This window comes from Pseudopipra pipra, chromosome 13, assembly GCF_036250125.1.
Source record: "Pseudopipra pipra isolate bDixPip1 chromosome 13, bDixPip1.hap1, whole genome shotgun sequence".
In the NCBI taxonomy this organism is placed as follows: Eukaryota; Metazoa; Chordata; class Aves; order Passeriformes; family Pipridae; genus Pseudopipra; species Pseudopipra pipra.
In genome coordinates, this window is record NC_087561.1 from 1,851,961 (window position 1) to 1,868,083 (window position 16,123).

At 42.0% G+C, this 16,123-nt stretch overlaps 1 long non-coding RNA gene across 1 annotated transcript in view; it reads left to right on the forward strand.

Moving 5' to 3' along the window:
• LOC135421279 (uncharacterized) overlaps positions 1–16,123 on the forward strand; it is a 61,564-nt gene that overhangs the window by 1,554 nt on the left and 43,887 nt on the right. The gene's annotated exons all lie outside the window — the stretch shown is intronic.

The window sequence follows — 16,123 nt, forward strand, 5'->3', positions numbered from 1 at the left end:
GAGCTGAGCGTGAGCACCTGATGGGCAGGGCTCCAGTGCAACTCCTGCCACTCAGTGCCCAAAATCCAGATTTTATCTTAGGGTACATTAAATGTGTTCATGCAGCTCTGAGAGGAGACTTTCTGGAATCAGAGTGGTGTACTAAAGGCCTCTCACCACCTCAGAAAATCAGCTTTCACCTGGCTGTTGCAGGTTGTTTTGGGGTTTTCTTCCCCACCGTGTGTACAAACTGCTGGTTCAGCCAATTTTAAAAAATATTTCAGTTCTGGCAAAATATTTGCAGAGAATAACTGCTTGCTTCAGCTTTCTGAGTGGAATGTTTCATTCATTTTGTCTTGCAGAATTTTTACAGGAGGTTATACCTGTTAAGATCATTTTCTCTTCTTAAGCCATCATTGCTCTTTTCTTTCAAAGGCTTATCTCGTGAAACACAAGTTTCCATGGAGATTCTATTTAAATTGCTCCCAGCTCCTATTTAATTAATTAATCAGAAATCTGTAAACTACACTTCTTTCTTTTTTTTAAGTGTACAAGGACATTTTTTGAAAGAGGATGTTGCTCATTGGCTTCTCAGTCAAATGTGTATTTGCAGTCATTGGGACTTAAAAATCTGACAGATTTTTAGTTTGAACTTGAGGGACTTGTGGTTTGAACAGATTTACTTTGTTGATAAAACAGTTGGAAGAAAAGGTGACTGGCAAGGCCATACTAACCAAAATGCAGTTCATGTGATTTCAAAGCATCAGAAATGCTTTTTTCCCCCCTCAAAGCATTCCTCATTGTGTGATATATCATGTTTTAAAAAGAAAATATTTTATTTTAATCCAAATGAATGAAAGTCTGGAGGAAAAAGTCTGAATGCCATAAAAATGGCCAACAAAATAATCTGCATATTTTTGTATGATGAGAATATTTCTAATAATTGATGAAATTCCGCAGGACAAACCTTTGCTAAATTAATGTGTCCATTAAACACCAGCACAGGTAGAAGCCAAATTTATTAAATTTTATTAAATAATATCTGATTTATTTTTAGCATTCTTGCCCATAGATCTGCATGATGGTGGGTGAATATCCCATCTGCACAAGGAGGAAATGGGAGTAATGTGGTATCTGGGCTTTTGACCCCTTGGATCAGTCCTTGCCAGCTGTTCCCAAAGTTCTCAGCACAAAATATTGATCCGAGTGCCTTGAACTACCTGGGAAACAGCGTGTGTGGGAGAAGGAATAGCTGCTCTGGCTCTTTTGGTCTCTTTTTGGCACATGTAATTCATTCTTACAGTTTGAAGATGACTTTTAAACCAAGGAGAAATGAAGCACTGCTTTAGTTTCTACTTTTTTTAATTTTTAGCCCAGCAGGGACCTGTTCACTTCTCTGGGCTGATGGGTGCTGTGTGCACACAAATAAGAGAGACCAGGGACAGATAGATCAAAAGAATCATCCTGGTCTGAGTTCACTCAACAAAGCTAAAATGTGCAACAAAATCCTGCACAGTTCGAGTCTTATTTCATCCCCTGGGAAAAAAAAGAAATAGGAGGGATGCATTCCTGCTATTTGCTGTTTTACTGCTTAAATGAGCATAGACAGATAAATACAGGTTTATTTTGCCAGATCCCACTCTGCTTTCTGATGTCTTTCTGTTTGAGATTGTATTTTAGTTTTATACAGCTCTTGGAAGTTCTGCTGTGAATCATCTTCACTGAGTTCAAGGCAGGGCTAAATTGTTCATTTTGGAGCAGAACAAAAGGGCAGTTCATGACAGCTTTTTGCACACCTTCCCACGCTGGCCAACTTGCCTGTACCAACCAAATAGGACCAGATAATTAATCTGAAGCACCCCAGACTTTCAACCTGCTTTCCCAGTGCTTGTTTTCTGGGATAAGGATGGACAGGGAATGAAGTTTCTGGCAGAAGGGTAAAGCTGACCTTACTGAGAGCAGCAGAATAGCCAGACCTGTCTAAGCACTCTCACACAGCAAGGGTTGGACACCACAGTAAACAAAAGATCAGATCCATTTTAAATTGTTATATTCTAATGAAAGAAGGAAATAGAGAGAAGGAGAGAGGAGCTGACAAGTAATACCTGTAATCACTGCAGTAACCTGACCCCAGTGACGGGGTCTCAGGGAGCAAAGAGGGGCAGACAGGACTCGTGGATTGCTGTGTCTGCCACAGGAAATGCAGCCCAGCCATCCCTAGGGAAAACTGGGGAATGCCAGCTGATATTTAATACAGACAGCAGAACATTAGGGCTGCATTTGGCAGCTATTCAGGAAACCCCTGAGAAATCCTGCCACCAGACTAAAAGTATATTCTCGGGCAGCATTGTGCCTTTTGGAGAGAAACATCCTTTCTGAGCATTGTTGGTGTATCCTGAGGCACAAACACTTCTTTGAGATGAACTTAATCCTAGCATTGTTCATCACAATATACTATATCCTCCTCCAATAAGATAAAATAAATCTTTGTATAAAGTTTCTTTCTTATTCTTCTGAGATTGGATGAGGGAGGAGAAAAAAACCTGCATTTCAGCTGCATTGAGATATTATTCTAAACAGTAGTGAGATGGGGAGGTAGGAAATGCCAGCCCAGTGCAGTCATTTGCTCCATCAGTTGAACAGTCATCCCAAATGATGGCTAATCAGAGATAAAGCAGTCACCAGCAGTGCAGTTTCAGTAGTGCAGCTCCAGCAGATTTGCAAGGGAAATTCAGATCGACAGGTGGTCCTTACCTTTGGCAGAAGGTCAAAAGAACACCACAACTTTCTTATCTCCCTGTTTTATCTGCCAGAGGTGGAGGGAACTGGAAAAGAAAGAGCTGAGGTTTTGTAACCTTAACCATTTAAATACAGAGATATGCATGCAGGGACTGCATGATGGTTTCAGGATTTTAAAGATGGAAGAAATAAAATTTTTTCCACTGTACAGAGTTGCAGTTTAGAAGCCTGTTCCCCACAACTTCATGCCAAAGCTGAATACCTATCTAAAAGATATTGTGGCAATATTTTTCACATCTTGTTTTGCAAAAGGAAAAGGGGTTTTGAACTATAAATTTTGTGATGCTCATCTTCTGTATAATTTTCCCTTTGCTCGAGTCCTGTAAAAGTTATTGTTACACATAATAACACCAGGAGTTCAGATGGAATTAGGGTTGAGCTGTACAACCCCCAATGCCAGTTCAACAATGAGCCTCATAACAGAGCTAAATAAAAATTATGAATGTTAACTTTCTTTTTACAAGATTAAAAAGTTCTCTCTCATTTGTAGCATTGTTGCATAGATGGGTGAGAGGGGAACAGAAAGTAAAGGTGATTAATTAAAAGAAGAAGAAGAAGAAACAGAGGGTCAGGAAAGGTACATTGATGTGCAGGACAGGATAATTTGTACTCTCTGTTCTGCATAATTGTAATAAGTCTTACAGCTGAATTTGTTGTTTGAAAATACCTGTCACAGTTGTTTACCTGAGTGCAGAGCTGACTTGGGCTGTCAGCTGAACTTCAGCTACAGCTGCTACAGGAAAACATCCCCTTGGAACAGAAAAGGGTATTGGCTCCTGCTGCTTTCCCTGGGCAGGGTTGCAGTCCAGGACACATTTGACTTAGGCTGAAACTTTTAACAATATTGTAGTAAGGCACCACAGAGTGAAGCTGTGACCTTACTACTTCATTCAAAATGCCTGAAAATGCCCGAATGAAGAGATACTTTGCATCTGGAAAAGATACAAAGTCACTGAAGAATTTAACCTCACTGAAGACTTCACAATTTACTTTAAGTGTGGGAGAAAACCAGAACAGCTTAGCACTGCAGGTGGGATGTGTCAGTGCCCCAAAAATCCTGCAGAGAGGGAGGTCCCAGCAGGGGTTTGGCTGCAGGGATGGTGATGTTGTGCTAACCAGCACCCTGTCACCCAAGAGAGCTGTGCATTGCAGACCAGGATCCACGGTGGTCAGAGCTGAGAATGGATTTTTTTTGAGCTGAGGGTCAAAACACAGCCAGCTCGAGGTTTTATAGAAGGATTTAACTCCTGTGCCTGTAGAAGAAGGATGTGGCCTGCTGTGCAGGGGCAGGTCCTCAATGCCACCTTCCCTTCCTTGCTGCTCCCAGTGCATTCCACAGGGCCAGAACCAGAGTCCTTGTGCTCTCCTCTTCCATCCCCTTTCTCACCCTGGCCAGGGCTGTGGTGACCCGGGGTAGGATTTGTACTTCACACAATCACACAAGGGGTTGAGTTGGAAGGGACCTTAAAGACTGTCTTGTTCCAAACCCCCTGCCATGGGCAGGGGCACCTTCCACTAGACCAGGTTGCTCCAAGCCCTGTCCAAACTGGCTTTGAACACTTCTAGGGATGAGGCTTCACCAACTCCTCTGCCTTTGTTCCTTTAGCTTCTTGTCACCCTCATGCTGGCATTGGCTGCTGAGTAAATGGATTTGGGGTGGAACATCAACCTCTGTGTGCAGGTTGTGGAGTTGGTCTCTAGAGGAATTATCAAAGGTGAAAGTTGAATCTGAGTCACAGTGGGCCCTGGCAGTCAGGAGGTCCAACCTTCTTATTGGCTGCCTCCTGTTTTGTAGGAGTTCCAGCCTGATTTGAAATTTCTCACTCAGATGGTATTGCTGTTTTTTCCTTGGAAATTTTGACTAAATCTCGATATCTTTACATCCATATTTATAGATGATTCTTTGAAGAGAAATACAAATTTCAAACCACTGTTTAAAAGTAACAGGAAAGTTTATTGTCAGTGACTGATTTCTTGCCTGAAGAGAATTAACAATGTTTTTAGAGCAGGTCTATGGAAAATCTTTTGCTCACATCTCTTGCTCTTTTTTTTTTTTTTTTTTTTTTGGAAACCTAATCAAGGTAATTGGCATTTAGCAATCAGGTTTTAGGATCTTGACAGTTCTGCAATGTGGTTTCTGTCCCTGGTCTGGGAAAGCAAGACTGAGGAGGAAATGGGAGCTATCATGTCATGTGGATGAGTAACTGGCTCAGACAGAGCTTCCTTTGTATCAGTGCTTGAAGTCACCCTGCTGTCTTATTACAGCCTGTGGCTATTGCAGGAAAAGGCAGGTGCAGAACAGAAATAGGGGGAATGGCTAGTTTTTTACAAATTATTCTTTTTTTAATATATTAACACTCATTTTTTAAAAAACTAACTGTAAGTCTTGGAATATAATTGAGTTCTTCAAATCTCAGTACAAAACTGACTGAGTAGATTTTGTCTGCAGTATAATTTTCTCTATTACCCATCTCAACATGAAGTAGATTTTTTAGCAGCCACTGTTGAGTCTTTGTATCAATTTTAATCACACACAGGTAAATGTTTAGCTCTTAGGAAAATGACACACCTGTCTTAGGTGCTTGTAGCTAAATATTATGTTCTTTTAACCAAAGAATAATATATGATACCAAATTTAAACGTTTGCCATCTTCTAAATCATAATTTGTTCTTGAAGAACAGTGTAAAAACTAAGTACAGAGTTGAACATGGAAATATATTCACCAATTCCCCCTGCTATCAATTTGGCAAAGTAAAAATCCTTCACATGATTGGCTTCATGTGTTTTAGCTTCTCTTTCAATTCCTGTTTGCTGTTTGTTTTATTTAAGCTCCCGCATTTCTTTGATGGGGAGAATTCAGCATAATGGCACTGGGAACTAATTACAAACTCAAAAGTGTTGCCCCTCTGATGCCTCCACAGCTTTTCAGGCACCTGAGAAGCACAAAAGATTCTTTTGCAGAATCTGTCCCATGTTGCAGCACAAAATTTCAGATAGTTGTGTAAGTTGCTGTTGAGAGTCTGTAATTGCATTTTAACTGATTTTTTTTGGAAAAGGTATTTGGGAGTAGCAGTCCCTGCACCTTCACAGAGAGCAATTCTGACTTCAGACCTTTGAGTAGACTTGGATGGGTTTGGTGCAATAGGTGACTGTTTAAAGCCTTAAATCTGCTTTAGACTGATGACCATCACAGTCATCTCCTCTTTATTTCCTGATGTAGTGCCTGGATGCAGCAGGTAGTGTGGGCCAAAGAGGTGCAGTAGCATTTTTTTCACCTCTGAGTGCTCAGGTTGCCTGGAGAGGTTGGGGAACCCCATCCCTGGAAGTGTTCAAAGCCAGGTTGGACAGAGCCTGGAGCACCTGGGGTGCTGGAAGGTGTCCCTGCCCATGGCAGGGGGGTGGAAGGAGATGATTTTATGTTCCCTTCCAACCCAAACCACCCTGTGATTCTATGCCAGGATGTCAGGCCTCACTTGGCAACAGATCTGGGCAGAGAAACCAAATAATTCCTTGAATTCTTAAGCTTTCCCCTGGTAGTATCTGAATAAGCCTAAAATTAGTTAAATATTTTTGGAAAAACCAGAATTGTCTGTGCCTGTAAGTTGTCTCAGCTGAGCTCATGTGAAAAAAAAGAGATGTCTCTGTTTCTAACACTGTAAACTGAAAAATCATTTGTTCCCTTCCCTGTGGGGTATTTAAACATGTCTCACACTGGGGTATATGGATGAGAAAGGTAGAGATCACCATAGCTGAAATTACTGCACTCACAGCAATGCTTTTATCTCTTCTATGCTTTCTGTACACTACAAAATAAAAACCTTGGGTTTATTTATAAAATGTCATTATTATGTCATTATGTTATGACGACTCTAGAAAATGTTTTGAATTGCAGGAGGTTTTGCAGAGAAGAAGTTTGTCATCTTTGCCTCTGGCACTGTTTTGAAAAGGAGTAGTAACAAAGGTTTATTGATTAAGGTGTTAGCAATATGTACTTTTATATCAATCAAAATGCTTTCATGGTCCCAGATTTTCCTTCTCTGATAGAAAACCTCTTTTTATGCACCACTTCTAAGATGTGTTTCTCCCTTATATCAATACCATCTCATTTACATATCTAGCTTTCTGGAACTAATAGAAAGATCCCAGTCAAGGTAAAAAAAACCACCCCAAAAATCAAAGTAAAGTCCATTTGCTTGTGCCTAAACATGTCTCACAGTCCTGATAGGTGTGAAAATTAGAGGCAAGTTGCCAATAGGTTAAATCATGGACTGGAGTGAATATCACTGATTTTAATGTTTAAATAGTCTCCAGTACCACTTGGGAATATCTGCTTTATATCAGTTACACACGGGGTAGGAAGTTTTAAGACAACTGGCAGTGCCAGAAATTCTGCCTGTCAAATTTGTCGAAGTTTATTTAATTACAAGGACGAAGAAGAAACAACCTGGGAGCTTTTCACAGTCTCCCCCCCACCCCCAGGGCAGAGGGGTATTAAAGCCAATTCAGTCTGTTTCCTGATTGCTTCAGGCTACAGAAAATTGTTCCCCAGGGAAGAGAAGTAAATCAGTTATGATCTTTAGTCTCTCAGAGGGAGATTAGAGCCACCACACTGGTGAAACAGCAGTAGGCTTCCTCTGTGTAACTGATTTCACCTTTAATCCTGCCATTGATTGAATATTGCTAAGAACACTGCCATGCATTTTAAGGTCAAACTGATGATGAACACCCCAGGGAAAGGAAGTTATTTACTCAGAAAGGTAAAGACGGGCCTTTGACTTTACTATTTCAAAAAAAAAAGCAGTAAAACATCTACTTTGGGAAAGAAAAAAAAATTATTCCAATTTCAGCCATCAGCCTTTCCCAAGTTTTTGTAAGGCTGCTTATCACAGTGGTATCTGATCATCTTCCAGGTAATATGGAATAGCAAAGTCTTTTGTGGTCTCCATTGAATCTCTCACTCTTCTTTCCCTTCCAGGTAAAAGTTGTCCTTGATGTGAAGCTTTTATTCTTTATCTGTTGGTGCTAATTTCCTTTTAGGAATAAGTAGAGATAGTACAAAAAGTAGTACTGAAGTTGCAAAAGTAATTTTATGGCCGAGGGTGGCTTCATAGGAAAGGGAAAAAAGGTTTTCTGAGAAAACCAAATAAATTTATACCAGACTGCTGAATCTCCTCTCTTAGTCTGTCATTTTGTTTTTCATGTCACAGCATGTTTTTTCATTATTTTTTTTTTAATCAGTAAAAGAGAATTCTTATATCTCTGCTGTATTGGAAAGTGCAAAATGTGCCTCACAGGACACCTTTGTGGAGTTGTATGCAAAACCTGTGTGCATAAAGCTGTGAGAATTGCTGTGTGTAGTACTGTGGTAGGCTATTGAAAACAGAAAGCTGCAGGTGAGATCTGGCACAAAAACATTTTGTTTCTTTTGTGTTACTGCTTAGAAATGCTACTGGTTGTTGAGAGACTCATTTGTCTTTTAATAGGGGTGCATCTGCCCCTGGATGGACAGTGAGGGTAATTTCTGCCTTGGGTGTTTATATAAGGCATGTAGAGTTGTTTATTTGATATCTTACCTGTTACTTGGTTAGCTCTGCAGAGGTTGGTCTGTTGAGAATCTGTAAGTCTGCCTGGCAAAGATAAATTTCACTTTTTTTCTTACTCTTTTGGGGTTTCACACATCCAGCTGTGGCATAATACAGGCCTGCACACTTGAAATGCACATCCCTTCTTCCATCCTAGACACGTTCCTCTAGAGTGAGAAGTTGTATTTAGATCTCATAATTACGTGTTCCTGTCTCTGGAACTGATCAGTGGGGTGATCCTGGACTCCTGTTCTTCTTTCCAAGTGATATCTGTGCTTCTTACTTAGACTGAACTGGAGCCAACTCTTAAAAGAACTGCAAAACATCTGGGAATTATGCTAATGACATATTTAAGATAATATAAAACAGAGTGGGACCTAAAAATACAGACAGGATGGATACTTGGATAGGCTGGAGAGAAATGGATGGCCTGAACCCAAGCTGAGAAATCACATTAAATCACAGGCAGCCCTGTTTTAAACCAGCTTTGTTATTGCTTAATGCTGGGGACAACACCATGCTTTCTTCATGTGGTCACAGCATTTCTGAGGAGACCTTTGGCTGTCTGTATCCCATCAGTCTGTACCTTAACACAGGCTTCTGCTTTGTTGCTCTCTACCTGGGACGTATCTCACATGATGCTGCTTGATGCCAAATATCCTTTATCTGTAGGTTACATCCGTGCCCTTTGTTGTCTCCTAATCCCACCATTGTTACTCATCACACTGTGGGAATCCTGTCAGCTACTTCTGTGTGTGGGAACATGAGTTCATTAATAGCAGTGCTGGTGCATGCTCAGCTGTGGCTGGAGGGCTGTCCTGAGCAGGGTTTGTGCCTGAACTAATCAGCAAGGACCCAGTGACCCTGCTGCAGTCACACCTTGCCAGGTCCTGGCCGTGACTGCAAACCTACAGGTGACCTGCAGGTCTGGGGCCATTTAGGACCTGCCACACACACTTGGGCTTTTAGGGGAGAATTTAGAGACAGGGGCTAAATGCCTCCATTATGAAACACTGATCAGCAGCTTTCTGGGGTCTCTCCAGTACCGTCAGCTTTCCAGAGCAGTTACATCCCAGCCCATGACAGCAGGTGCTGCAGTGCCTCTGAAACCCACAGAATCACAGAATGGTTTGGGTTGGAGAGGACCTTAAAGATCATGTAGTTCCAACCTCCTGCCATGGACAGGGATACCTTGCACTAGACCAGGTTGCTCAGAGCCCCATCCAACACTTCCAGGGATGGGAAAAAAATGCAGAAAGGGCTGTCTGAGGTCAGTGTTGTTGCTGACCTGTGCAGACCAGAAACCCGTCCCTGGGTTCAGGCTGACTTTCTCTTCTGCAGAGAAGGAGGGCACCCAACAAATCCAGTGTTATCCTCGGGGGCTTTTGGTAGCAGATCAAACCTGGGTCCTTTCTCCCCCTCACACACTGGATTAGTTGGATTTGCCGGTTCACTTCACCTCGGGCAAACCTCAGGCCCCTGCCCCCTTCTCCTGCCTCCTGCTGGGAGGAGATTTTAGGCCAAGTCTCTTGTTTGCACCTCTGGACTCCGTGAGTGGAGGGCAGGGGGGGAGCAGGCAGGGGTTGTGCCCTGCCTTGCCAAGGGGATCTTTGCAGAGCTCTACCGTGTTGCACCATTATTTTTCAGCAGTCACTGTGGGAGAAGGGATATGTTCTTCTGTTAGAGCCTTTTCTTGATATTTTCCTGCCTTATTTCATATTCGTTCCTATTTCCAAGCACTTCTCTGGATTAGCCACAAGGTGCCATCAGTAGACACTTCTACACCAGTATTCCAGGAGCTGGAAACAGAGAAAGCCGGGCAAAAAGTCCCTGATGTTATGTAGAGGGAAAGGCTAATTAATAAAAACTGCAAGCAGGAGATCAAAATATAAAGCAAAACACAGGGAGGGAAGGCAGCTGGACCTGCGTGCACCTCGCAGGTTTTTGGCTGATGCAATGACAATCTAATCAGTTCTGATTTTGATTTTTTTTCTTAAGCTGATTTTAATACTTACTGCCCCTGATGACAATGGCATCAAGCAGTGTCCCTGAAGCCTTGTGTCCTATTGTGCTTGCTGCTGGGAGAGGACAAATCCGAAGGCGTGGTCCTGCCTCCGAGCGCTGCCCGGCAGATCGAAGGGAGGAAGCACATCAAGGGGAAATAATTGGAAAAAAGGAGAGTGGAGAATAAAAGTTGGAGGAAGAGTAGATTTTTCTGGAGCATTTTTGTGTATCTGAAAGAGTATTTCCTGGCGGCCTTTCGTGTGCCCCTCTCAGATGGCTGTTGCGCACAGGCAGGTCTGGAGGAGAGATCTGACAAGGCAGGGAATTGTGAATTTACAGAACAGCTCTGGAAGGAGTCCTGCTTGGAGAACAGCAAACAGGAAAGGAGGCCCAGGACCCACTTGGAAAGAGCAGGAGATCTAGTGGAGACAGGTGTTGTTTGCAGAGCAGTACAGGGCTGAAGGCTAACTGAGTGAACAGTTGTTTTCTTAAAGGCTGAACTTTGCAAAGTGGGATGTAGGTCCTGGCAAAGCAGATTGGACTCGCTGGGAAAGCAGGGGACAGAAAGATATTCCCAATAAGAATCATTATACTTTTTCTGTGTGGCAACATGGGTGCTAGGGGCTGATTCCCACTATCCTGGAGAAGAAGAGCTGGGATACCCGTAGGTAACTGGGCATGTGGAAGAAGTCAGGAGGATAATGATGATTTTGGAGGAGCCACTGTGCACAAAAGCAGAACACCAGTGAACTCTGGAGCAATGAGGGGAATGGGAAAGCTTGGGAGGAATGTGGGGCTATGACTGGAAGTGAGGCTTGTGTTACCTTCTTGGATGTGAGGAACTTCTTCCTGATTGCATTTCTGGCTGCCTCTGCTACAGCCTGGTTTGTTTGCTGGGTTTCCATTTTGGCTCCTTACAAATTGACCCATTTGCTTTACTTTGTGTATTTTTAATCTCCCTTTGCAAAATAGCTGCACTTTGGGCTCATTGGGTAAATTAATATTAGTGTTTCAATAAGGCTGCTATCAGTCCTTATTTTACACTAAATCTTTCCTACAGGTTTTTCTTTCTCCCTCCTCCTCTCTATGACTAATAGATATAATTTCAACAGTTTGACTAACTGCCGTGTTATAGAAAAGGCAGTAATTTATACTGATGTAATGGCTGTGATAAAAATCATTTGTGTGCTGATTTTATAAATTAGGTAGGAAATGTGAGTGCCTCTGAAAAATGAAGTGCTACCACATGAATTCCAGTGTTGTTAATGCTTCATACCTTTCTGCTTCATTAAACCAATTTCACGGGGAGATGAGTTAGAGGAGGAAGCTGTGCTGCTTAAGAGATGCAACAATGGTTTATTGAAAGAAATGGGGATAAGATTAAATTAAGTGCTACTTGAGAAATATGGAAATACAAAAATATTCAAGCTTATAGATGGTGAATTCAAAAATATGATAAGTTGGCTCTTTCATACCCAAAGAACTGTCTCATCATAATTGCATAGGCTGAATTCACAGGCTACTAATTAATATTGAAGAGTTTCTCGAACCACTCTTATAAATGAGTCAGAGTGCCCTAGAACTAATTTATAACTATTTCCTTTTGGAAATCAAGACAACTTAAAATGCTGCTTTCTGTGCATTCCTGTCTTGGCTGCTGAATCCTTCGAAATTATTTCTGCTATATATTTTATATTTATTTTTTATTTCACATATTCAATTTGTCAGCTGAATTTAAAGGGAGGACTAAAAAAGGTATAAGATTAAGAAGCCTTCAGGTCTGGTAAGACCCTTGTAATTTAGGATAATGAGCTGGAGCAGCCTAAAATAAATTTTTTCTGACCACTTTCTGCTCTGAATTCAGCAGCATTGAAACCAATATGTTTCAGTTATATTTATATCTGATTTTTTTTTTCTGTCGAGGCTGTGGAATATGTAAATTAAAAAAGAATATATTTATGTCCACAGAATGCCTTGATGATCAGGTAAGATCTAAAACTAAGAGGCTAATTGATTTTTTTTTTACCATTTCCATAAAATAGCTTCAACTATTTTTCCCCCTCTCCCTCGAGGACGAGAAGTTTTCATTCTCAAACCACTAAACCCTATTTGTTCTGTGGATGGTGGAACATGTAAATACAAAGGGAGTCATTCATTAAATAAGAGGCTTATGCATACACAAGTTTTAAAAAATGCATAGTTTCAAAGCCCAACCGAGAGGCTGCCATTTTCCCCCCTTTTCACAATGAGAACCCTGTGTACAAGTGACCCAAGTACTGGGATTTGGTCCAGCTCTCAGATTAGCACAGAAAACACGTCGAGACAGGGACGTTCCCCCATCCCCCTCCCAGTGATGATAATGGGAGCTCAAACTGTGCTCCTGGGGAATGTGTGCAGGATCTCCCCGACAGCAGCATCTGCCCTGCTCCCTTCTGCATGGAGGGACCACGGGGCTCCTTCTTCCCCTCTGTGTGCTGGTGCATCACCTCCCTGCACCACTGACACCTGCCAGCCACATGCCTTCCTTTAAAATAAACCCCTCCAAAAAGGGGACAATGTGCCCCCCCAGCTCCAAGGCTGGATCTCACCGAGCGCCCTCCATTCCCAACGAGGAGCTGAGGACACTCAGCCCTTCTCTGGAGCAGTCCTAGGAGCAGGGCTGTGATATTACAATGCAATCCTGGCAAGGATCTTCCCAACAAAGTGCCAGTCCCAGTGCTGCTGGACGGCTCTGGTGGGATTTGGCACCTCCTAGGATTGGCCTGTAGGATTTAATTAGCAATTCAACTCATCTGCAGGCACGGTGCAGAGGGTTGATACTTTTCTTTCTTTCTTTCTTAAAAATCTCCTCATTAAGGAAGGAAGGAGAAAATAAAGGAGGAATAAAAAAATGAAATATTTCCTAATTGAAAAAATTCGATTCCGAAATCTTTGTCTCTGTACAGAGCAAAAAAGTAAAAATCTTGGAATCTGGAGTGATGGGGTTTTAGAAATAACACGTTTCAACAGTTTTTTTCAGAAAAACAGAAGGAACCTGTACACCCCCATCAGGATTTTTAGTATGGATGTATTGATTTCCAAGGAAAAAGTGTGCTTTGAACTCGCCATAATTACACAGGACCCGTATGGCTTATCCTTCAAATTACTCATTCTGTGATGTTCTCCCTCCTAACTGTACCAGCATAATATTTTTCATTATACTGCAGAGATACCTGGACATTTTCTCTGCAATTTGGTGAGTTTTCTGAGGTTTGAGAATGAAATTTCTCTGTGTAGGTTTGTGCCTGCCCATTTGCAGACAATTGCTCCTTTCTCACTCCCTGCTTAGACGGAATCTTAGTTCAGGATGGAGCTGAGACCTGCTCTGGGCTCGCTGTGAATTCCTGCTGGTGCTGGTGTTGGTGCTGGTGGTGTTTGCTGTCACCAGGTTGGCAGTGCTCAGACCTGCCTTCTTGCTACCACTGAGCTCCTCTGAGCAGTGATGGGGAGCTCTCCTTGTTCCTGGGAGAACTCAGTATGTCACAGGTCTAAATTTATTTTTAAGATTTTGTTTTCTTTCTCTCTGCGATCACATATTCGATTTTATCCTTCTTTCCCTTGTAAGTTTTCCCCCCCCTTTTTCCCACCTCTTATTCTTATCCTTTCCTTACTCTTTCCCTTCCTCTTTGCTTTTTCATCTCTGTACTCTGCCTTTTATCCTGCACTGTGTCAAGTGAATGCAGCTTGTTTTGAGTTCAGGAATAGAAATGCTTGCCACTTTCCCTTTGCTCTGCTCCAGGCATGTGTAAAGCAGCAGATAAATGTTGACAGCATTTTGTCTTTGTACAAGTTGGGCTCACTGCACAATTGAGTGCAAATTGCAGAATAAATTCACGTGCTGAATGCTGCAGAAGAATTACATCAAAGATCTAATAATGAGGAACTGGAGCTGCCTACAGTTGCTAAAGCATTTAGCTTAGTGAGACACTTATAAAAGGTAAACATAACTACAAAAAAGAACTTTGCAGTTTGCCTGTATGGATTCTTGAACCCTATTCTTTTTTTTTGTAGCAATGTGCATTTTGAATCAGTTCATCAGAAGAGAACAAAAAATAGAGTTTGTTTTACAGTGGCCACAAGATTTTGACATGTTATATCTCACTCTCTTAAACACTGAGTTGGTTGTGCAAGAAAGACAATCTCACTTCCTCACATTTTTTCTACCCCCAATTATATTATTACCACAGTTGGTTTAATTTGGAGGCTTTCTAGAGTGCAAATTCAGTATGGAATAATTGCATGCCAGCTCTTATTAGAAACTACATACAGGTCTGTGGACCAACTTTGCTGTTCATGTTAGAAACATTTCAGGGTTGCTTCTATATTTTAGATAATCTGTATTAATTTTAGAGGTTTAGTGGTAGTGGGTGATCAAGTTCAGAAGCGGAGCTTTGTAACAAAGTTTGACATTTCCAGGATTGAGGCTCTTGTAGAGTTAAAATGAGATATTTGTAAATATAAAAAAAAGCACTGACAGAAAAGTCGTGGTAAAGTCAAATATTAGCCTTCCTTTAGAGGCAGACTTTGAGAAAATGAGCATGTCTGGAGAGGTAAATGCACACTGTACAAGTTGCCTGGACTATGTCCTAGCCTAGATCTGGCATCTCCCTGGAGCAGGTCGAGGCTTCACCTGCCCAGGTTTGCTCAGTCTGCCAAAAGTCTTCCTGCCTCTGCTCCCGAGTTTCCTTCCCATTAAAACCACGGCTCTGTAGGGCAAAGGACTGAGATATCCTTTATCTTGTTCTGACTTGGTTCTTCTGTCTCCTTACCAGCTGCTCTCAGCTCTACCAGCTGAACAGTTTGTGCAGAGGTGTGAGATCCAAAGTGCTCCTCTCTCACTCCCCACTGGGCAGAGACAGCCCCTGACCAGTGTCACCCTGACAGTTCCTGTCCTCAGAACCACCGCTGCCACAGGAGGGATTGATTTGTTTTGCACAGTGAGAGCAGGAGGGTTTGCTCTGCTCACACCATGGAAAATCTGGGCACAATGAAATGCTTTACTGGCACATCTCTAGGTGAGTCTCATGCACATCTCTTGCAGAGTTACGAAACTAAACTCTCCGGAGTGCCAAACAAAAGTTTGAATAGTTCTGTGGCCCTGCTCATCAGCTGGCAAAAAATCATCTGCTTATTGAGGCTGGATGCCTCATGCTGTACACAGCACTTTCTGGAATGTTTTATTCACTCACTGAGCATTTTGAGCTCTGGAAGTGACTCATGAGCACAAATCCCAGCACATTTAGCCAGCCTTTTCCACTTTAGGTTGTGTGTTTCCGACATCAAACACTTGTTGGATTTTCCTATCAGAATAGCAATCTCTAAATTTGTAGATTCAGTGCCAGCAGCAGAACAGACTAGTAAAAAAAATCCTCTGTCTGGTATCAGAATGGGGCAAATACCTTTATTTTCTATTCCCTGTGGAGATGTAAGTTTGGACTTCTGAAATATTTATATTTTGTTTGGCTTTACAGCCAAGGTACTGGACAGAAACTGTGGGGCTGTTAGTGCAGCTTTTCCCCTTCAGTGAAGTTGAGCAGAGCTTGTTCACAACCAGCTTTAGGCAGTCACTCACCACCCCTGTGCTTACCAGGCTGATGGTGCTACTGGTAAAGCAGATATAATGTTTACTCACTAAATCTGACATTATTAATTTTTGAACAAGACTGACTCAAATTTAAACAATACTGACCTAAATTTAAACAATTCTTCTGGTTGGCAG